General features: G+C 55.2%; 2 protein-coding genes across 2 annotated transcripts in view; one reads left to right on the top strand and one right to left on the bottom strand.

Annotated features, from left to right (window-relative positions):
- Positions 1–4,631, top strand: part of LOC119456414 (putative deoxyribonuclease TATDN2) — a 362,817-nt gene extending 358,186 nt beyond the window's left edge. The window contains exon 2 of the mRNA XM_037718147.2: positions 4,619–4,631. The gene's annotated coding sequence lies outside the window, so the exon portion shown is untranslated. The remainder of the gene's footprint in view (positions 1–4,618) is intronic.
- LOC119455273 (uncharacterized) overlaps positions 1–23,724 on the bottom strand; it is a 191,245-nt gene that overhangs the window by 85,150 nt on the left and 82,371 nt on the right. The gene's annotated exons all lie outside the window — the stretch shown is intronic.

The following is a 23,724-nucleotide window of genomic DNA, read 5'->3' as shown; positions in this document are numbered from 1 at the left end:
TTTACAAGAGTTGCGGACTGGACTCACTTTGTGAATATTCAGGACTTCAAGTGCTCTCGAATAGGTTGTAGTGCATGTGATTGCATTTGTAGCGTGATTTGCTGTCTGTTCCCGTGGTTGTAAACACTATCTAAGATATACAGTGAGTTGCGATGTGAATTGAGTTGTGATTGTTACCAGCCGAGTGTGCATGGTTTTGTGTTGTTTGTACTGCCTTAACTGAGAATATATTTTGTTTGTGTTATCAACTCTCGGCTCTGACTCGGTCTTTGGTCCACAACCAGCGTTCGCTGGCGCACTAAAAGGACCACCCCTCAAAATTGTCCGTGCTTTCGTGGGGCGTTTCGGGGGGCAGATACGTCAGCCTTTGGAATCCGCCCTGCGAATGCATCCCCTTAACGGGATCAGTGGCAAAAATTCTTCCACACCAGAGTGAATTGATTGACTGAATAAAACGCTCATACAAATATTTACTTTTCTCTATCTCTTGTTGTTTACTTGTTCTTGGAAGCGTGATTCGTTAGTTAATTTCTTCGGGAGTTTCTTTAATGCGTTTCCTCGTTTCCCCAACAGGCGTACCAGCGGGTTACACTTTGTTTCATTTCTAGTTGCATGTTTACTCCTCTTTATGGGCTTTATTCACGTCTTTACTTGTAAACGAACCCATCCCCTTCTGATTCGCCTAGAAAAATTACCATATGGCCCTCGTCCTCTCCCCCCCCCCCCCAAAAAAAAAAAAAAATCCTGGGTACGTGGCTGCCGCAGCTCATCCAGCTTTAAATTTTTTTATGTGCAGAAAGCGATGCCATGGCACTAAGGTAGCCTTCTGGAGCTCAGTTTCGGCACTCCCGACGAAACAAGTTGGCTGAAGAGAAAGCGCAAGGAGACAGGCTACAAGCTTGGCTCCTTTCTACAGGTAAGCTGTTCATTTTCCTGCTTGCGTTTAAATTTACAGAATAGGCTCCAAATCGGTAGTATTCGTAGCCTGAGCTAAGGACCAAAATTGCTTTCAGAACCTCATGAACGTGAGACTGCCAGTGCCAGTGAACCATCCCACCGGGTGGCCGAAAATCAGCACCTCGAGGACATCGCACTTCAAGTATCACATTCTTGCCAAGGACACGACAACTGCCAGACTGAACTCAGTTGCGACGAAGAACAGCGCTCTACTACGAATACGTTCAGCTGCGCACCGAGTGATGATGACCCTTCGCGACCGTTGCCGTGCGACGACCTTCACACTGACAAGCGCACCAGGCTTATGCGTGGTCCTATTCGGCCGCGTTTGAATTGCTACCCGCAGAAACAAACGGCGAACAGAACGCGAAAATTTTGCACGCGCTGGTACGACGAGTTTAACTGGCTGGAATATAGCATAGAGAGACGCTGCGTTTTGCTTCTAATGTCGTGCTTTTCCGCAGCAGAGTTCAGCGTGAAAGGGTCATTCAGATCCAGCATTCGTCTCCGTCGGCTTCAACAGATGGATGCAAGCCGTAGAAAAGTTCAGGCTTCATGAAAAGTCCGACAGTCACTTAAAAAAATGTTACGGGGAAAAGAAGTAAGAAATATATTTACAGTGTATTTACAAGACTGGCAGCGGCTGACAAGATCATAGTAATCACGCGAAGTCCCGAGCTTCGTCTTCGTCAAGTCCTCTCAAAACGTCTTGTTCATCGCTCTGTCACATGACCCCCGGCGGCTGAAGCACCGACCCGGTGCTGGTTAGGAGGCGGTCGAATGATACGGCTTAAGACGCGCGACGTGGACTACATCGGAACGAGGCTGAGCCACGGTGGGGTCAAGAGGGGCGATTTCGTAGGTGACGGCGGTTACTTGACGCAAGACGCGATAAGGGCCAGAGTAGCGTGAAAGCAACTTCTCCGAGAGGCTAACGCGTCGCGACGGACACCAAAGGAGGACCAGGGCGCCCGGTGTGTAGTGGGCGTCACGATGGCGGGTGTCATATAAGCGCCGCTGATTTTCCTGCGAGTCCACAAGTCGACGTCGGGCAATATGGCGTGCCTCTTGTGCCTGTAGTATGGCGTCCCGGGCGTACTCTGATGTGAAATGCTATCAGGCAGAAGGGTGTCGAAAGGTAGCGTAGGGTCGCGGCCAAACAAGAGGAAGAATGGAGAGAAGCCTGCGGTATCGTGGCGAGAAGAATTGTAGGCAAAGGTAACGAATGGTAATGCAACGTCCCAGTCGCGATGGTCAGCGGAGACATACATGGATAGCATCTCAGTGAGGGTCCGGTTGAGACGCTCGGTGAGACCATTCGCTTGTGGATGGTAAGCAGTAGCAAGTGTGTGTTTAGTCGCGCACGAGTGTAGAATGTCATTAACAACTTTAGAAAGAAAGTAGCGGCCTCGGTCGGTTAGGAGCTGTCGTGGGGCACCGTGGTGAAGGATAACGTTTTCTAGTAGTAAATCGGCGACATCGGTTGCACAGCTTGTCGGAAGAGCCCGTGTGATTGCGTTTCGGGTGGCGTAATCTGTTGCTACAGCAATCCACTTATTTCCCGAAACAGACGTAGGAAAGGGGCCTAAAAGATCAACGCCTACACGAAAGAATGGTTCTGATGGCACGTCAAGTGGTTGAACGCGGCCAGCAGGGAGTGCGGTCGGCTTTTTACGTCGTTGACAAAGGTCCCACGCAGCGATATAACGGCAGACGTCACGGTAAAGACCAGGCCACAAAAAGCGCCGACGAACGCGGTCGTAAGTCCGTGACACGCCAAGGTGACCGGCAGTCGGCACATCATGAAGCTGGGCGAGAACAGTTCGGCGCAGATGCAAAGGGACAACTAAGAGTCGGTCAGGGCCGTCAGGGCGCATGTTACAGCGGTACAATATGCCATCGTGGAGTTCAAACATTCGAAGGGAAGGGTCGGGCGTCGCTGAAGTGAGCCGTTGAATAAGGTCTTTTAAGAAGTCGTCCTGGCGTTGTTCCGCTCCGATATCGTCAAAAGCACTCAAAGAGAGAACGGGGACCGGAATGCCGGCCATAGAAACGTCAGGTGGGTCGACAGGATGGCGCGACAATCAGTCCGCATCTTCGTGTAACCGGCCCATCTTGTATACAACTGAGTAGTTGTATTCGTGAAGGCGCAGAGCCCATCGGCCAAGGCGCCCAGAAGTATCTTTCAGAGAAGAAAGCCAACACAGAGCGTGGTGGTCAGTGATGACTGTGAATTGACGGCCGTACAAATAGGGGCAGAATTTTCCCACTGCCCAAACGAGAGCTGGACACTCGCGCTCAGTGATAGAATATTTGCGCTCAGCAGAGGAAAGAAGGCGGCTGGCGTAAGCAATAACACGTTCTTGTCTTTGTTGTTTCTGGGCCAGGATAGCTCCAATACCGTGGCCGCTGGCATCGGTACGGCCTTCTGTTGGAGCTGATGCGTCAAAGTGGGTGAGAATGGGAGGGGAAGTAAGCAGCCGGATCAGCTCAGTGAAAGCACGAACTTGCTCACGGCCCCAAATGAAGGCAGCGTCTTTGTTGAGAAGGTGAGTAAGAGGGCGACGAAAGTAGGAGCAGAGGCCCAAGAAGCTGCGAACGTCCTTGGCGCACGTTGGCACGGGAAAATCTTTCACTGCCCGGATTTTATCTTGATCAGGACCGATACCAGAAGAATCGACGGGATGTCCGAGCACAGAAATTTCACGATGACCGAAGTGGCATTCGGACGAATTGAGTTGTAGCCCCGCCCGACGAAAAACAGAAAGGACCGTCGATAGGCGTTCGAAGTGCGTCGCAAAAGTCGGAGAAAAAACGATCACATCGTCCAAGTAACAGAGGCAGATGGACCACTTGAAACCGTGTAGGAGGGCGTCCATCATTCGTTCAAATGTGGCTGGGGCATTACATAACCCGAAAGGCATCACTTTGAACTGATAGAGGCCGTCGGGAGTAATAAAAGCCATTTTCTCACGGTCCATGTCATCGACGGCAATTTGCCAGTACCCGGAGCGAAAGTCTATGGACGAAAAATATTGTGCTCCATGGAGGCAATCCAGGGCATCGTCAATGCGTGGTAGCGGATAGACGTCCTTCTTGGTTACCTTATTTAGGTGCCGATAATCTACGTAAAATCGCCAACTGTTGTCCTTTTTCTTAACTAGTACAACAGGGGACTCCCATGGGCTGCAAGAAGGTTCAATGATGTTACGAGAAAGCATCTTATCAACTTCGTGTTGGATGATGTCTCGCTCGGTAGGAGAGACGCGGTAGGGTCGCCGATGGATTGGGCTCGCATCCCCGGTGTTAATGCGATGTTTGACAACAGATGTTTGTCCGAGAGGACGGTCTCCAAGGTCGAATAAGTCCCAATGATGTTACGAGAAAGCATCTTATCAACTTCGTGTTGGATGATGTCTCGCTCGGTAGGAGAGACGCGGTAGGGTCGCCGATGGATTGAGCTCGCATCCCCGTGTTAGTGCGATGTTTGACAACAGATGTTTGTCCGAGAGGACGGTCTCCAAGGTCGAATAAGTCCCAGTACGAGGCAAGGAGGCAACGTAGTTCATTGACACAGTGGGGCGGAAGGTCGGGTGCGATCATTTTCATTAGGGCATTCAAGTCTGAAGGGGCAGGAGGCACAGCAAGAGTTGCATACGAGGAGTCGTCAGCAGTTAAACCCGAAATCTGGTAGTCTCGGGCCGGCGTGATTTGCGCAAGTGATATGCCGCGCGGGAGAACTTGTGCACAAAGTCCAAAGTTCACTCGCAGAAGACAGGACGTGTTGTTCGTAATGGTAATGACAGTGTGAGGAAATGCGACGTTATGCGAGAGCAGGACATCCGGATTAGGGGATACGATGTAGTCACCGTCTGGAATGGACGGAACAGGTGAAACACCTATGTAGGTAATGGCGAGGTGAGGGAGGCGAATATGCTCTGTGGAACATAGCCGGATCGGAGCACTATCGGGGGGATCAATAGCACCAATAGCATCCTGTGCTGGAACTATTACAAAAAATGCAAATCTGTAGGTGAACTGCTAGATGAGAATCACGAGACGCGTGTCGTTTTGAGAAAAGAAAAACGAAAAAAAAAAACCCCGAGAACTCTACAGCTTTTTTTTTTACGTTGTAATTCTACTCGCGAAGAGTGGCAGGCCCTTTAGAGGCCATAACGAAAGCAAGGAAAGCACAGAAGAAGGATTGTTCCTAGAGATCGTTAATATGATGAAGCAATATGATCCTGTCTTGCAAGCTCACCTTGTTTCTGGACCGAAAAATGCTTTGTACACCTGCAATAGAACGCAGAACGAGCTCATTGTGGCACTGCATGCTATGATGATGCAATCAATTATTAACTGCCTGGAAGGCAAAACTGTGTCTCTCATATGCGATGAGACTAGTGACTGTGGACACCACGAGCAGTTGTATGTTGTAATAAAGTACTTCAGTGAGGAGAATAACCGGGCCGTAAAAGTGTTCACCGCACCAGAGCGACTTCTTAGTGTTGACAGCAGCTCAATATTCTCAGCACTGGAGCGAGTTCTAGGTGTTCTCAAAATCACGTGGACATCAGTGAACTCTGTTTGCTTCGATGGCGCTGCTGCCATGTCAGGTCACATTTCAGGGGTACAAGCCAAATGCAAAAAGAAAAACAACAGAATATTATACGTCCATTGTTACGCTCACTGTTTGAATCTGGCTCTCGTTGATGCCTGTTTGTCAATGGCCGAGAACAAAATTCTTTTTGATTTCTTCGGCACCTTGCAGCTAGCATACAACTTCATAAAATCTAGCCCAGTGAGTCACGCAATTTTTGAGCATATATCTTCGGCGTTACGCACAGGTCTAACGACGCTAAAATCTTTGTCCACAACCAGATGGGCTTGCCGGGCAGAATCCGTCAAAGCAGTGCGGGATAACTACTGCGCCTTGGTAGACGCCGTAGAGGAAATCATGGAAAACACGCAGCATTCGGGAAACGCGAGCAAAAGCAAAATGACTTCCCGCGCAACTGGAAAGCTTCGAGTTTCAATTTTGTACGGAAATGTCCCATCCTGTGCTGCAGATGGTTCTCAAGGTTAGCCGCATGCTCCAGGACCCCAAAATAAATCTTCTTACTGCGTTCCAGGGAGTGCAAAATCTCCAAGAAGCTCTCAAGGAAATGAGGCTGGACGAGAGTGCATTTACAAAGATGTTTGAAGGTGCCACAGAGATATGCCAGACTCGCAGGATCAATATTCCTGCTGTGAGACAGAGGAAAGTGTCTAGACGCGCAGACGTGAACTGCGCCAGTCAGTCTTTTCACGAAACAAAGGAGGAAGAACTCCGCGTCAGCGTTTTTTACGCCATACGCTTGATGCTTTCGTTGTAGGAATTGAGGCAAGATTCACGCAGGGGACCGTCGTTCTCATATCTGCGATAATGAACATTCTGCGCCTCACTGCCAATGACGAGGAGATAGGCGTTGTCACTAAGTATTTTGAGGTGGAGCCTGACAGCTTGCGGGCTGAGCTCCGCTTACTGAAGGCATAGGTTAGCACAGAGCACATAAAGCTCGGTGACTGTAATGAATGGCTAGACTGGTTTCAACAAAACGGCCTAGGAGCGTTAGTTTATAAGGATTTTTTTTTTTAAATTCCTAAAGGCTTTTCACAAGCTGCTCATGCGAGCGGACGTTTTCAAAGCTCGCCATTGTGAAAACAAAGCTGAGATCAACTATGAGTCATGACCGACTTCGGTGGCTGCTTTTACCGTTCGTTGAGCAACAGACTGCATTGTCAACAAGTTCTGAGTCAGTCATCGAACAGTTCGCGACAAAATCGCGTATATTTTAGCTTTAGACTTTTCACGATTGGTGAAAAGTACTATATCTCCCACGTGCTACACATTTTTAGTAATCTAGTCATAACATATTTTACCACCACATAACCTATCCATTAGTTTATGTATAGTTTGTTGCGCATGACATAATGCGTGCGTGTTATCTTGTGCAAAAACAGTAATTATAGCCCTTGCTTCTATTACATGTTTCTATCAAGCGCCAGAAAGTAAGATTATCAACTGTACATTTGAATGCTCAGAAGAAAAAAAATGGCATGTCATAGCGTTCATATTCAATAGTTACTAAATATTGTAACTTCCTGTTTCTCGTATTTTTAATTTGCGGTATATTCTCGTGCTTTTAAGCGTTGCCATTGCGTTGTGTATTGGGTGGCGTTTTTCGTCCTCTGCATGAACGTTGCAGACGCCATATGACAGCTTTCGCCATGTGTAGGTGCACCCATGCGTTTGCCCTGTATGTATACTATATTTTCCATACTAGCAGAGTCACGTTGAGGCAATATTTTTAAATATTCTGTGCTGTTAAAGAGGATATGTGTCGTATCTTTCTCTGGTTTAGAAAGAATAAAAATTCTTTGTACGCGCGTTGTGTCACTGACGCCTCAGCTGCGCAGGGACTGGCTTTCTTTGCGGACGTTTAACAAGAAAGTGAAACCAACTGATTAATAATATTTTGTATATGGTACAATTCAATATTGTTGAAATAAACGTTTCGTAACCATATCTTGTCTCAGCACTACAATATGAGCGGAAGGACATCAGTTGGAGTGCGTTGATAGAAAGGGGAGGGGGGCGCTCTGGGGAAACCTCGCCCCCCCCCCCCCCCCTCGGTGACGCGGCCACTCGCTGCTGCCGTCTACGCTCCGTTTCCCTGGCCTTGGTGCTCGGTGACGCGGCCACTCGCTGCTGCCGTCTACGCTCCGCTTCTCTGGCTTTGGTGCCCGGTGACGCGGGCACTCGCTGCTGCCATCTACGCTCCGTTTCCCTGGCCTTGGTGCTCGGTGACGCGGCCACTCGCTGCTGCCGTCTACGCTCCGTTTCCCTGGCCTTGGTGCTCGGTGACGCGGCCACTCGCTGCTGCCATCTACGCTCCGTTTCCCTGGTCTTGGTGCCCGGTGACGCGGCCACTCGCTGCTGCCGTCTACGCTCCGTTTCCCTGGCCTTGGTGCTCGGTGACGCGGCCACTCGCTGCTGCCATCTACGCTCCGTTTCCCTGGTCTTGGTGCTCGGTGACGCGGCCACTCGCTGCTGCCGTCTACGCTCCGTTTCCCTGGCCTTGGTGCTCGGTGACGCGGCCACTCGCTGCTGCCATCTACGCTCCGTTTCCCTGGTCTTGGTGCTCGGTGACGCGGCCACTCGCTGCTGCCGTCTACGCTCCGTTTCCCTGGCCTTGGTGCTAGGTGACGCGGCCACTCGCTGCTGCCATCTACGCTCTGTTTCCCTGGTCTTGGTGCCCGGTGACGCGGCCACTCGCTGCTGCCATCTACGCTCCGTTTCCCTGGCCTTGGTGCTCGGTGACGCGGCCACTCGCTGCTGCCGTCTACGCTCCGCTTCTCTGGATTTGGTGCCCGGTGACGCGGGCACTCGCTGCTGCCATCTACGCTCTGCTTCTCTGGCCTTGGTGCTCGGTGACGCGGCCACTCGCTGCTGCCGTCTACGCTCCGTCTACGCTCCGCTTCTCTGGCCTTGGTGCCCGGTGACGCGGCCACTCGCTGCTGCCATCTGCGCTCCGTTTCCCTGGCCTTGGTTCCCGGTGACGCGGCCACTCGCTGCTGCTATCTACGCTCCGTTTCCCTGGCCTTGGTTCCCGGTGACGCGGCCACTCGCTGCTGCCATCTGCGCTCCGTTTCCCTGGCCTTGGTGCTCGGTGACGCGGCTACTCGCTGCTGCCGTCTACGCTCCGCTTCTCTGGCTTTGGTTCCCGGTGACGCGGGCACTCGCTGCTGCCATCTACGCTCCGTTTCCCTGGCCTTGGTGCTCGGTGACGCGGCCACTCGCTGCTGCCGTCTACGCTCCGTCTACGCTCCGCTTCTCTGGCCTTGGTTCCCGGTGACGCGGCCACTCGCTGCTGCCGTCTACGCTCCGCTTCTCTGGCTTTGGTGCCCGGTGACGCGGGCACTCGCTGCTGCCATCTACGCTCCGTTTCCCTGGCCTTGGTGCTCGGTGACGCGGCCACTCGCTGCTGCCGTCTGCGCTCCGTCTACGCTCCGTTTCCCTGGCCTTGGTTCCCGGTGACGCGGCCACTCGCTGCTGCCATCTACGCTCCGTTTCCCTGGCCTTGGTGCTCGGTGACGCGGCCACTCGCTGCTGCCGTCTACGCTCCGCTTCTCTGGCTTTGGTGCCCGGTGACGCGGGCACTCGCTGCTGCCATCTACGCTCCGTTTCCCTGGCCTTGGTGCTCGGTGACGCGGCCACTCGCTGCTGCCGTCTACGCTCCGTATACGCTCCGCTTCTCTGGCCTTGGTGCCCGGTGACGCGGCCACTCGCTGCTGCCATCTACGCTCCGTTTCCCTGGCCTTGGTGCCCGGTGACGCGGCCACTCGCTGCTGCCATCTACGCTCCGTTTCCCTGGCCTTGGTGCCCAGTGACGCGGCCACTCGCTGCTGCCATCTGCGCTCCGTTTCCCTGGCCTTGGTGCCCGGTGACGCGGCCACTCGCTGCTGCCATCTGCGCTCCGTTTCCCTGGCCTTGGTTCCCGGTGACGCGGCCACTCGCTGCTGCCATCTACGCTCCGTTTCCCTGGCCTTGGTGCTCGGTGACGCGGCCACTCGCTGCTGCCGTCTACGCTCCGCTTCTCTGGCTTTGGTGCCCGGTGACGCGGGCACTCGCTGCTGCCATCTACGCTCCGTTTCCCTGGCCTTGGTGCTCGGTGACGCGGCCACTCGCTGCTGCCGTCTACGCTCCGTCTACGCTCCGCTTCTCTGGCCTTGGTGCCCGGTGACGCGGCCACTCGCTGCTGCCATCTACGCTCCGTTTCCCTGGCCTTGGTGCCCGGTGACGCGGCCACTCGCTGCTGCCATCTGCGCTCCGTTTCCCTGGCCTTGGTGCCCGGTGACGCGGCCACTCGCTGCTGCCATCTGCGCTCCGTTTCCCTGGCCTTGGTTCCCGGTGACGCGGCCACTCGCTGCTGCCATCTACGCTCCGTTTCCCTGGTCTTGGTTCCCGGTGACGCGGCCACTCGCTGCTGCCATCTACGCTCCGTTTCCCTAGCCTTGGTGCCCGGTGACGCGGCCACTCGCTGCTGCCATCTGCGCTCCGTTTCCCTGGCCTTGGTGCCCGGTGACGCGGCCACTCGCTGCTGCCATCTGCGCTCCGTTTCCCTGGCCTTGGTTCCCGGTGACGCGGCCACTCGCTGCTGCTATCTACGCTCCGTTTCCCTGGCCTTGGTTCCCGGTGACGCGTCCACTCGCTGCTGCCATCTACGCTCCCTTTCCCTGGCCTTGGTGCCCGGTGACGCGGCCACTCGCTGCTGCCATCTGCGCTCCGTTTCCCTGGCCTTGGTTCCCGGTGACGCGGCCACTCGCTGCTGCTATCTACGCTCCGTTTCCCTGGCCTTGGTGCCCGGTGACGCGGCCACTCGCTGCTGCCATCTGCGCTCCGTTTCCCTGGCCTTGGTGCCCGGTGACGCGGCCACTCGCTGCTGCCATCTGCGCTCCGTTTCCCTGGCCTTCGTTCCCGGTGACGCGGCCACTCGCTGCTGCTATCTACGCTCCGTTTCCCTGGCCTTGGTTCCCGGTGACGCGTCCACTCGCTGCTGCCATCTACGCTCCCTTTCCCTGGCCTTGGTGCCCGGTGACGCGGCCACTCGCTGCTGCCATCTGCGCTCCGTTTCCCTGGCCTTGGTTCCCGGTGACGCGGCCACTCGCTGCTGCTATCTACGCTCCGTTTCCCTGGCCTTGGTGCCCGGTGACGCGGCCACTCGCTGCTGCCATCTGCGCTCCGTTTCCCTGGCCTTGGTGCCCGGTGACGCGGCCACTCGCTGCTGCCATCTGCGCTCCGTTTCCCTGGCCTTGGTTCCCGGTGACGCGGCCACTCGCTGCTGCTATCTACGCTCCGTTTCCCTGGCCTTGGTGCCCGGTGACGCGGCCACTCGCTGCTGCCATCTGCGCTCCGTTTCCCTGGCCTTGGTTCCCGGTGACGCGGCCACTCGCTGCTGCTATCTACGCTCCGTTTCCCTGGCCTTGGTGCCCGGTGACGCGGCCACTCGCTGCTGCCATCTGCGCTCCGTTTCCCTGGCCTTGGTGCCCGGTGACGCGGCCACTCGCTGCTGCCATCTGCGCTCCGTTTCCCTGGCCTTGGTGCCCGGTGACGCGGCCACTCGCTGCTGCTATCTACGCTCCGTTTCCCTGGCCTTGGTTCCCGGTGACGCGGCCACTCGCTGCTGCCATCTGCGCTCCGTTTCCCTGGCCTTGGTGCCCGGTGACGCGGCCACTCGCTGCTGCCATCTACGCTCCGCTTCTCTGGCCTTGGTTCCCGGTGACGCGGCCACTCGCTGCTGCCATCTACGCTCCGTTTCCCTGGCCTTGGTTCCCGGTGACGCGGCCACTCGCTGCTGCCATCTGCGCTCCGTTTCCCTGGCCTTGGTGCCCGGTGACGCGGCCACTCGCTGCTGCCATCTACGCTCCGCTTCTCTGGCCTTGGTTCCCGGTGACGCGGCCACTCGCTGCTGCCATCTGCGCTCCGTTTCCCTGGCCTTGGTTCCCGGTGACGCGGCCACTCGCTGCTGCCATCTGCGCTCCGTTTCCCTGGCCTTGGTGCCCGGTGACGCGGCCACTCGCTGCTGCTATCTACGCTCCGTTTCCCTGGCCTTGGTTCCCGGTGACGCGGCCACTCGCTGCTGCCATCTGCGCTCCGTTTCCCTGGCCTTGGTGCCCGGTGACGCGGCCACTCGCTGCTGCCATCTGCGCTCCGTTTCCCTGGCATTGGTGCCCGGTGACGCGGCCACTCGCTGCTGCTATCTACGCTCCGTTTCCCTGGCCTTGGTTCCCGGTGACGCGGCCACTCGCTGCTGCTATCTACGCTCCGTTTCCCTGGCCTTGGTTCCCGGTGACGCGGCCACTCGCTGCTGCCATCTGCGCTCCGTTTCCCTGGCCTTGGTGCCCGGTGACGCGGCCACTCGCTGCTGCCATCTGCGCTCCGTTTCCCTGGCCTTGGTGCCCGGTGACGCGGCCACTCGCTGCTGCCATCTGCGCTCCGTTTCCCTGGCCTTGGTTCCCGGTGACGCGGCCACTCGCTGCTGCCATCTGCGCTCCGTTTCCCTGGCCTTGGTTCCCGGTGACGCGGCCACTCGCTGCTGCCATCTGCGCTCCGTTTCCCTGGCCTTGGTTCCCGGTGACGCGGCCACTCGCTGCTGCCATCTGCGCTCCGTTTCCCTGGCCTTGGTTCCCGGTGACGCGGCCACTCGCTGCTGCCATCTGCGCTCCGTTTCCCTGGCCTTGGTTCCCGGTGACGCGGCCACTCGCTGCTGCCATCTGCGCTCCGTTTCCCTGGCCTTGGTTCCCGGTGACGCGGCCACTCGCTGCTGCCATCTACGCTCCGCTTCTCTGGCCTTGGTTCCCGGTGACGCGGCCACTCGCTGCTGCCATCTGCGCTCCGTTTCCCTGGCCTTGGTTCCCGGTGACGCGGCCACTCGCTGCTGCCATCTGCGCTCCGTTTCCCTGGCCTTGGTTCCCGGTGACGTGGCCACTCGCTGCTGCCATCTGCGCTCCGTTTCCCTGGCCTTGGTTCCCGGTGACGCGGCCACTCGCTGCTGCCATCTGCGCTCCGTTTCCCTGGCCTTGGTTCCCGGTGACGCGGCCACTCGCTGCTGCCATCTACGCTCCGCTTCTCTGGCCTTGGTTCCCGGTGACGCGGCCACTCGCTGCTGCTATCTACGCTCCGTTTCCCTGGCCTTGGTTCCCGGTGACGCGGCCACTCGCTGCTGCCATCTGCGCTCCGTTTCCCTGGCCTTGGTTCCCGGTGACGCGGCCACTCGCTGCTGCCATCTACGCTCCGCTTCTCTGGCCTTGGTGCCCGGTGACGCGGCCACTCGCTGCTGCCATCTACGCTCCGTTTCCCTGGCCTTGGTTCCCGGTGACGCGGCCACTCGCTGCTGCCATCTGCGCTCCGTTTCCCTGGCCTTGGTGCCCGGTGACGCGGCCACTCGCTGCTGCCATCTACGCTCCGCTTCTCTGGCCTTGGTGCCCGGTGACGCGGCCACTCGCTGCTGCCATCTACGCTCCGTTTCCCTGGCCTTGGTGCCCGGTGACGCGGCCACTCGCTGCTGCCATCTGCGCTCCGTTTCCCTGGCCTTGGTGCCCGGTGACGCGGCCACTCGCTGCTGCCATCTGCGCTCCGTTTCCCTGGCCTTGGTTCCCGGTGACGCGGCCACTCGCTGCTGCCATCTGCGCTCCGTTTCCCTGGCCTTGGTGCCCGGTGACGCGGCCACTCGCTGCTGCCATCTGCGCTCCGTTTCCCTGGCCTTGGTTCCCGGTGACGCGGCCACTCGCTGCTGCCATCTACGCTCCGCTTCTCTGGCCTTGGTGCCCGGTGACGCGGCCACTCGCTGCTGCCATCTACGCTCCGTTTCCCTGGCCTTGGTGCCCGGTGACGCGGCCACTCGCTGCTGCCATCTACGCTCCGTTTCCCTGGCCTTGGTGCCCGGTGACGCGGCCACTCGCTGCTGCCATCTGCGCTCCGTTTCCCTGGCCTTGGTTCCCGGTGACGCGGCCACTCGCTGCTGCCATCTACGCTCCGCTTCTCTGGCCTTGGTGCCCGGTGACGCGGCCACTCGCTGCTGCCATCTACGCTCCGCTTCTCTGGCCTTGGTGCCCGGTGACGCGGCCACTCGCTGCTGCCATCTACGCTCCGTTTCCCTGGCCTTGGTGCCCGGTGACTCGGCCACTCGCTGCTGCCATCTACGCTCCGCTTCTCTGGCCTTGGTGCCCGGTGACGCGGCCACTCGCTGCTGCCATCTACGCTCCGTTTCCCTGGCCTTGGTGCCCGGTGACGCGGCCACTCGCTGCTGCCATCTACGCTCCGCTTCTCTGGCCTTGGTGCCCGGTGACATGTTAGCCCGCCGCATGCGCATTCGCTCATTCTTCTTCACTTGTTTGGTATCGGGGAATCCACATTCTAGGGGCACTTCTCCGAACCGCTCACCGTGGAATCATCACCAGGTCGCTTGGGAGCCATCCGGCTAACTCGACTGCTGCAACGAGACGTCTGACGAAGGAGCGTTGCCGCGCGCGCCGCTGTGCCATCACGTGATTGCTGAGAGAGTGTGAGAGGGAGAGGCCATAGCTGGCACCATTCCAGGGACGGACGAAAGAACGGTCGGACGCCGCGAGTATGAGCCATTAAAGGCTTTCGCCTTAAAAACGCTTAACCTTGCACTCAGCCGCGCAACGCTTGAAACAGCGAAGCAGGGCGAGCGTAGCCTAGCATTTTCCGGACGTGCGCGCGAACTTTTCATTTTATTACTCATGATGATGATAATTTGTTTTCGTGCGTCTGGGACTTACGGCCGTCACTGCGCGTTGCATAGCGCAGCTTGCAACACCGACACCATGTTCCAATACCGACACCACGTTCAGGAGGCCCGGTCCGTGAATGCGTCTCTCTCTCTCTCGCTCTCATAGCGCGCAAAACCTCTTCACCTGACAGAGAACGAGCGTATACGAACGAACCAGCTGTGGACGACGACGCTCGAACGCAATCATATCGTTCGCTTAAATACATGTTCTGCAAGCGTGGCTGTGTAGCCTAGTGGTTACGACGCTCGCTTTGGGACCGGGGGCACGTAAAGCTTTAGGGGCACGTGAGCTAGAATCCCGCCGCGGTCTTTTATTTCTTGGTAGTTTCTTGACACGCACCACGAATTACGGCTGGCTTAAACAGCTTCGCTATTCATACAGAAGTTTGTCGGCCGGCAACACTGACACGTGCGGTACAGAGGCCCGCTACGGCAGTCGTACCACAGTCCGCCACACGTGATGGGGCAGGGGTCATAACCTTCTTCAACTGCTGACGGAGGTGAGAGCTCATAACAGAAATATGGGCGCCGGTGCCAATTAAAGCTGTAACATGTAGGCCAATCAACTTCAACGTCGATCAGGTTCGCATTGGTAGGGAGCGTCAACAGCGGAATTGGAGGGCAGGTCGCAATAGCAGCGTCACCTCCAGGAGCTGCAGCAGTCAGTTTCCCGAAGGAAAACGCCAGAAGTAAGACGGGGAGGGAGAACGGCGTTGAGGTGGTGACCGAGAAGGTCGGCGTCATGGTGAGGGCGAGCGGCTGTAATGGGCGGTGTTAGTAGTGATCTCGGCAGATGTTTCTTGGTCAGGTTGGCCTGGTACCTGGTGCTGACTTCGGGGTGGATAGCGGTAGCTGGAGAAGGTGGGTCGAGAAGACAAGGGCCGAGGGCCAAGGAGTTCGGCAATATCGTGAAATGTCTCCAACACGTCCACATCGAAAGAAAATTGGTTTGTCGCCAGGCCTGCCCCACGCATTCGGATCGTGATAATTCGGAGTGGGATAATGGCGTTGGAGAGGGTTGAAGGTGGCCGAAGGGTAAGTGTAGGTGGCTCACAGAGCAGATGACTTGAAGGGCGACGTTGGCCAGTTCTTGACGAACAACGAATTGTATAAGGGATATTGTAGGTTGGACTGGGCTCTCCTTGCATTAAATGTGCGGGCGAAGCGGCTTCGATTGCGCGTTGAACGATGCGGGTGATAGTATCCGATGTTGAAGGCTAAGTCGGCATACGAGCATCCTCACACGTGTTCGGAAAGCGGGCGAATTGGTGGGCGATACATCGGATTTTAGCATCTTCAAAGCGTCGGCATTCAGTAATAATCTCGTTGACTGTCGAAGAGCTTTTAAACAGGGTCAGGTTAAGCGCATCGCCCGCGATCCCTTTCAGTACTTGCACGACCTTATCGGCTTCTGTCATCTTGGCGTCAACCTTCCCGGAAAGGGCCAGCAGATCCTAAATGTTCAGGGTCGTCCACTCTTAGTACGAACACGACGCCGCGTAGCCACGCTCCGCGGAGCGCCAGCGCACACGGCGCGGCCGCGCATCGAAGCTAAGCGGCGCAGGCGCACAGGGGCTTGGAGGTGGGCTTCGTGAAGCGTCGTCTGCTAAAGTGCGCGAGCGCGCTGTGCTTTAGCAGACAACAGGTGGCACATACACGGCTCGCTCGCGCGCTTTGTCAGACGACACGAAGCCCCGCTTCCAAGCCCCTGTGCGCCTGCGCCGCTTAGCTTCGATGCGCGGTCGCGCCATGTGCGCTGGCGCTCCGCGGAGCACGGCCACGCGGCGCCGTGTTCGTACTAAGAGTGGACGACCCTGTACGTGAAGTACCACTCGGTGGACGTCTGCACACGCGAGACAAGTTCTTTCTTGGCGGCACGCTGGCAGCCTGCAGGTTGGCCTAACAACTCGTGAAGTCTTACAAACGCTCCAACTTGTGAGCTCCTCTTCGTTGTTATCGACCCAGGCATTCGCAGTTCCCTTTAGATAAAATATTACATTCGCCAGCATCAAGGTTGGGTCTCACCTGTAATGTGCGCTCACGCATTCATAGAGTCGAAGCCAGTTGTCGACGTCGTCGCCAGCAGTGCCGAAAAGGTCCCAGGGTCACGGGTTGGAGCCACGATGACGGCTGGCATGGCGGCCGCAGCTGACGCAGCTTCACCGCCGGTAAACATGCCTAGAGTGGCAACTTGGCGGTCGCTGCGGAGCTCCGCTTTGCGTTATACCCCCAGCACCTCCACCAAGATGTTACGTGGAGGCAAACACAATAAGAAAACGTATTTATAGCATATTTACAAGGCGATCAAGCGTTCAACCATATGGCCGAGAGGACGCGCAAGATCATCAGCGTCTTCTTCATCGACGCTTCTCTTGGGGAATAATACCGTGACAATATCATGACCTATCATTTATGTTCGTCATACACTCTTGTCACCCTATGCCACTTTTGGTACATACCAAATTAACAAAACGACCATGAGGGCACCAAGTCGTAGGCGGCTAGATAGATAGATACTCGTAGATAGATACTGTCAAAGTGGCAAAGGTTCGCCAAGAAATGCTTCACATTTAAAAGCTTCTAAGCCACTCCGCGGTTGACAAAAGCGTTGTCGGGCTCTGTGCGGGCGCCTACTTGGCACACCTGGCACGCCAAAGCTCAAGATAAAGGGGCGAAGAATGCCCCTCCTTCTTTGAGGCTGCTGGGCAACGAAGGGACTACAGTGTACAGTGTGTTTTCAATTATTCGAACACTCTGTTCAAAAGAAAGCCTACCAGATTTACCCAAATGACGACACCACGGGTGAACTATATGGCCAGGTGGACCTTATTTGCAAGAAGAAACAAAGCAAGTTATTAAATTATTCAAGTTATTCGTAACAATTTTTACGGCACGTGTTTATATTATGAAGTAGAAGACAGTCTTCATAAAGTTCTGGTTCCGTGTTTTTACATGTAAAATGGCCAAGTCGACCGAAATAATTGGCGACAAAGTACGTTTCGTTCGATTTACCTGATTACGCGCGCGGAACAGCGAAGTGCTGCTCGCGGTGCACCCCCCTGTGCCGTAGCGAGACGGCGCAATTTCTCGTAATCATCTCGCCTCTGCTGATGAAGTGACTATGCGTTGGTTCGGGCAGCCGCCGAAAGCGCCAATCGGCATCAGACCGTGGCAAGAGCAAAACGCAATTGATTGATTGATTGATTCAATAACTTTTTATTTTTTTTCAGTCCTGCAGAACGCGTATTAGCACGTCGCGGGCCTCTCCCACGTCGGGACCGACAGGCCTATCCTGCCGGCCGCATCGGGGGCCTGCTGGACAGCCCAACGTTGCTCAGCCAGGAGTGGGTTGCGGAAGAGCCGCCTCCCACCTAGCTGAGCTGAGGTCAGGGCTTGCATTGAAGATACATCCCCAGAGCTTGTGCGAAAGTGTTGATCTATCCCCGCAAGCAGGGCACGCGTCATCAGTGTGAATCTCCGGATATGTCTGCATGTAACGTGAGCAGATTGGGATAGGTGTCTGTCTGCAAAAGTCTGAATGTCAGTGCCTGAGGCCTGGTGAGCTTGGGGTGAGGAGGAGGGTATTGTCGCCGCGAGAGATAGAAGTGTTTAATAAGCTCATTATAAGTGGCGGGCGCGTACCTACCATCCGTAACTCTATCCTCGGCCGTTACAGCGCCAGCGCGGTCAGTCAGTGCGCCTACAGCAGCGTGGGCCTGTCTCATTGAGGTTCGTGGGGACACCTACCATGTGCCCAACGTGGGCTGGAAACCAAGTAAGCAAGTGGTGCTTGATTCTATCCGGACCTTGCCTTACGAAGCAGCCCAAAGGCCTGTTCTGAGATCAATCCACACTGAAATGCCCTAATGGCCAAGCGTGAGTCACTGTAGATGACGTCGCTGCTGTCATCAAGCATCGCCAAGGCAATGACCACCTGCTCGGCTATCGCCGGATCTCCGGTTCGTACAGATGCACAGTTCGTGAGTTGCTGTTTGGAATCCACCACTGCCGCAGAAAAGGAGCATCCTTCCGATATGCGGCCGCGTCAACAAAGCAGGCTCTACGCCCCTCTGCCTGGATCTGTTTGAGTATGGTGGAAGCTCTTGCTTTTCCTTCTATCGTTATTATATTCAGGATGTGCATTTCTTGGTATCAGCGATACGGAGATCAAATCGCGTATGTCCCGTAGTAACTGGCATTTTCTTGGTGCCTCTGCAGATGGGGGGTAGCCGAGCTCTTGTAATATCCTCCTACCGGCGGCTGGTCGTGGAGAGTCTGGCAAGTTGCGCTCTTTCCTGAGCCTCTGCAATCTCCTCTAGAGTGTTGTGCACGCCTAGCTGGAGGAGACGATTGGTGTTGGTGAAGATCGGTATACCCAGGGCTTGCTTTGTGATTTTCCTGAGCAACGTGTTTAGTTTGTTCCTCTCTGCTCTTTACCATCTGTGAATAGTCCGCCACGTAGGCAAAGTGGCAAAGCACGAAGGCGTTAATCAACCGTAACAGATTGTCTTCTTAAGGCCATGATGGCGGTTAGCCACCCTTCCGATGAGACGTACTGCGTTCTCCGTCTTGGTCGTGAGCTTGATTATAGTATGCGTGTTAGAGCCGGTAGATTCCACTACCATACCGAGTATTCTTATTGCGTCGACCCTAGGAGTCTTGTCTCCCTTGCCCGTGCGAAGAGAAAGGGTGCTGTCAGACAGTGGTATCCAGCCCATGGGATTGCGGCCTCTTCTTATGAGGCGGTAGAGTAAAAGCTCTGACTTCTTAGCCGAACAGTTAAATCCCGTGGGCCGAAGATAGTCCTCCGTGACTTCGATGGCCTCCTGTAACGCACTCTCAACCTGTCCGTCACTTCCTCCAACACACCAAATGGTAATGTCATCCGCGTGGATGGTATGCCTGATGCCCTTGACTCGTGAGAGTGTCTTGGAAAGGCCAAACATGATCAGTTTAAACAATGTCGGCGAGATGACCGAGCCCTGTGGAGCGCCCCTTGTTCCAAGTCCCCACCTCTTCCGCCATCATGTCTCCTGCGCGGAGAGTCGCCGTTCTTCGGTGCGAAAATGACGTGACGTAGTCATGGAATCTTACGCCCAGACCAAGTTCGGATATCGATTGCAGTATAAATGGATGGGCTATCTTATCGAAAGCCTTCTCCAAATCTAATCCAAGGATGGCCCGAGTGTCCCGCGTGTCATTGTCGATTATCTGACACTTGATGAGCTACATGGCGTCCTGTGTGGACATACCTGCCCTGAAGCCAATCATCGTGTGGGGGTAGAGTTCCTCGTGTTCGATGGACCGAAGTGAGCCTGTTGAGTATGACATGCTCCGCGACCTTGCCTACGCAGGATGTGAGCTATATTGGTCGTAATTTGTCCAGGCTTGATGATTTGCCAGGTTTGGGGATGAGTACTGTAAGCGCCCTCTTCCATGCTTCCGGAACCTTGCCTTCCTTCCATGCCTCGTTGATGACTTCTGTCAGGTATTCTATCGAGTGATCGTCCAGGTTACGGAGAGTCCTGTTTGTGATGCCGTCCGGACCAGGAGCAGACTTACTATTAAGCTCATGTAGCGCCCTCCTAACCTCTTCCGTGCTGATCTCTGCATCCAGGTCGAAGTTGGGTGGCCCAAGGTAGTCTGCGTAGGCGACTGATGTCTCTTGCCGGGGACCAACGGGGAGGTACTTCTCCACCCGGCTGTTCAGAACTTCCTCAGTGGTCTTGGCTCGTGTGGCTGTATGCCGAAGCTTTGCCATCACATGCTGCTGGTTGGACCTTGTGTTGGTGTCGTCCAGAAGATGCTTTAAAAGATTCCAGTTTCGACCGTTCCGCATTTGACCATCAACCGAGTTGCACACCTCGTGCCATTGTTGCTTTGAGAGGGTGTGACTGCTTAGCCTCTAGTAGATAGGCGAGGCGACTATCCATCTTTTGCACGGGAAGGTCCGCGCATATGGTGTGAGTGTTACACTTGATATCTTCCCTGATCTGGTCCATCGACTGCTCAAGGCTCAGTTGGTGGCTGGAGGTGGGCGCTCATTCCTTATCTTGCGGAACTTGTCCCAATCCGTGAAGAAGAACTCCTTCTGCCTGTTGGGGGTTGTCGGAAAGTGTGCAGCAAGGATATAATGATCGCTGCCAAGATCAACAGCAGTATTAGTCCATTGCGCCTTAGACAAATTCTTGACGAACGTTAAATCCGGAGTCGAGTCCCTGCACGAAGATGTTCCCAATCTGGTCGGAGAAGACTTACCAGTGACGAGCGTAAGGTCCAAGTCTGTAGCATTCTGCCATAACTCCTTTCCCTTGACCGTGTTGTACATGTAGCCTCACGTGTAGTGCGGGGCATTGAAGTCTCCGGCTATCACCAAAACATTAGTCCCTACGAGGTTGATTGCCATTCCTTGGAAGCGCTCTGAAACGCTGGCGAAGGTCACTGGGGATACTATACACGTTAAGAATGAAAACGCTGTGGCGTCTCAATGGCATGGTATGATTTCTATCATCACATGATCCGCCTTACAGGTGGCCATTCCCAGGTCTTGAGTGATGTACGTGAGCTTACGAGTTACAAGGGTGCATACACCTCTCCCCAGTTTGACCGATAATCGATTGATACCCCGATAAATTCACTTCAGCAGACAGGGTCTCTTGAATCAGGATTACATGCGGTTTTTCGGGATTGCTTCGAATGTACTACTGCAGAGTCGCTTTCTTCTTAAGAAAGCCCCTTTCCGTGCTCACGTTGGTTTCGACGGGAATTCAGGGCGCAGGCTCCTTTCCCAAGCGCATCACCCCAGAGGAAAGCCGAACGCCAGGCCGGAGCACGCTTGTACCCATTTGAACCAGTGGGTGCCCGGCGGCGGTGGGAATCGAATGAAAAATTCATTTGAGCCCGCCATCTTGTTGCTCTCTACCTTTGTCCCCATTTTCTGCGGATGGATTGTCGCTAGTTATAGGGGGCCCAATGGTAGCATGTGGTACGACATTGACGCTAGGACCAGAGATTGGCAACATCACGTTCTCTAGGAAGGATTCTAATTTTGATACCCGTTTGTTCATACTTTCAGCTATAAAGGCCATCTGACTTTGTATCTGGGAGACCTTCTCCGCCAGTTGCCTTACGCTGTCGCTGAGCGCTCAAAACATTTCGCGAATTTCTGACTTTGCGCGTCCCGGAAGACTATCCTGCTAATAAGCCACTGCTCGTTTCTTAGAGGGTCTCGCCTCATCATGTTCGCCCTCCGCTATGGGCACCTCCATAGGTTGGGGTGTTTCCAACGGAGCGGACCCAGGCGGAGGACGCGTTCCTCTCGCGTGTTTGATCTCCGCGATTTCGGGACGTAAGTTTTTTAATAACCTCCCTCATATTCGCATTCTCGCGTTCAATTTGTGCCATTTTATGCGCGCTTCCTGTCGCATGCTCTGCGGATGCCCCCAACCTCACCTCTGCCTGTCGTCCACGGATAATATCAGCCCAGGTGGTCGCTCCCGCCGAACCAGAACCAGTCCCGTCTGGTTTCCTCTGGGTCTGGAACTGGACCTGATGCGGCTGTCAGGCCTAATGCGGCTTCCGGAATTCATGCGGATTCGCATCCCTCTAGACGCTGTCCGCCCTCTGGATCTGGAGCACCCCCGGGATGGTAGTTTTATTTTACGCCAGCCTCCCACGTCACCAAAACATTCGCGTTACACCTCGTAATCATCGCGTGATTTTGTTATGGCGATAAGAATTATATGAACACTCAAAAAGGATTTTTGCCGTCGCCATCGCCATGAGGTTCCGTATTAATTCCAAGAGCGATAAAAATTGTCGACGCGCGCCGTATGTTGTATGTGCGAGTGAAAGCGTGCGAGGGACGCGCGCTTTCACAGAGAGCGAACCCACAGCGGAGAGCAAACACGATGTATTCCGTTGCGCGAAAGGCCGTGGGGGGATAGGAGGGAGGGGGGGGGGCGATGTTGTGCCGCGGCACCAACTGCCTATCTTGCGACCGGGCGAAAGGGCAACTGGCTAGCTCAATCTCGCACGCGAACGGAGGAAAGCGGGAAGGCAGCGCGGGTGGGAGAGGGTGCATCTTCTACTCTGCCAGAAGCTGCGTACTTGTACTTTGCGCGGCTGCGGGCGGTCGTGAAGGCGATGTGCACACGGCTCCTACCTTTGTATGCGCTGTGCTTTCGCCGGCTCAGTTTCCGTTGAAGCGATAGACCGCACGAACCTTTGCTCGCTGCTGCTGCTGCCACCGTGCTTGCTCACGCCAGCGTTTTGACAGCGGTTGTCTGCGGTCATCGAGTGTGATCTATTCATGTTTGTTTCTGCGCGCTGACACCATGCTTGCTAATTCAGTTAGTAAGCGAATGTGTCCAAGTTTACACAGCCGATAAACTACTATTCTTACTCCCTATAGCACTCTACTAATTTGCTATCGCAATTGATGCTTCGCTTTCGGGCAAACTGCGACTTTTTTCTTCAAGCCTATTTTACGGCAGACAAAAGCCAAATCTCAAGTGACGGATGCTAAAAGCTGGATCGGTAATTTTTATAGGGAACCGAACGTTGCCGCCATGGCCGGGCATCGAATACGTGACCTTGTAGTAGCCAACAGAACGACGCATACCCCCTGATTCGCCACGGCGGGTTCACAATCAACACAAAAAAGTTTACAATATAATCTATCTATCTATCTATCTATCTATCTATCTATCTATCTATCTATCTATCTATCTATCTATCTAATGTGTATGGGCTCGTGGTCGTGATGCCGTCGTGGTCGTTGCATCGCTGTCATTCCAGCTTGTCATCCGGCACTAGTCCTGCCATCGCCGTCAAGCCACCGTCGACATGCATTCGTTGTCACACCGCCATCGTGATGCCGTCGTGGTAGGTTCAATCGTCATTCCAGTTTCGTACTCTGACTCTCGACATGCTGCCGTCGTCACGCCTTATATTTCCGACCAAGTGGTCTAAATAGCTAGGACCACTAGGTAAGTGTCGGAGTCGTGATGCCGTCGTGGTCATTGCAGTGAGCTCATTCGAGCTCTGTCGTCCGGACTATGGTCATGGCGTCGTCATGACGCCATCGTCGTCACATAGTCGTCGTCATGTCGTCGTTGTCCCACTGAGTTTTTATGATTGTCTTCGCTTCAGTAACGTCATACCATTGTCGTGCCATCGTCGTCATACCGGCTTCGTCGTTTCATCGATATCAATCTTTCTTCGTCATTGTACTCGTATTGCGATCATACCGTCGTCATGCAATCGTGATTAGGGCGTCCTTGTCAAGCAGTCATCGTCAGTCACTATCATGTATCCATCGTCAGTCCGTCATCGTGATGCTGTCGTGATCGTGCTATCATCGTCACTCCAGTTACGTCATCCGACTCTTCATGCCGTCGTCGTTATA

This window comes from Dermacentor silvarum, chromosome 6, assembly GCF_013339745.2.
Source record: "Dermacentor silvarum isolate Dsil-2018 chromosome 6, BIME_Dsil_1.4, whole genome shotgun sequence".
Lineage (NCBI taxonomy): Eukaryota > Metazoa > Arthropoda > Arachnida > Ixodida > Ixodidae > Dermacentor > Dermacentor silvarum.
Note: the sequence above shows the minus strand (reverse complement) of the source record. Positions and strands in the feature narration are given on the sequence as shown.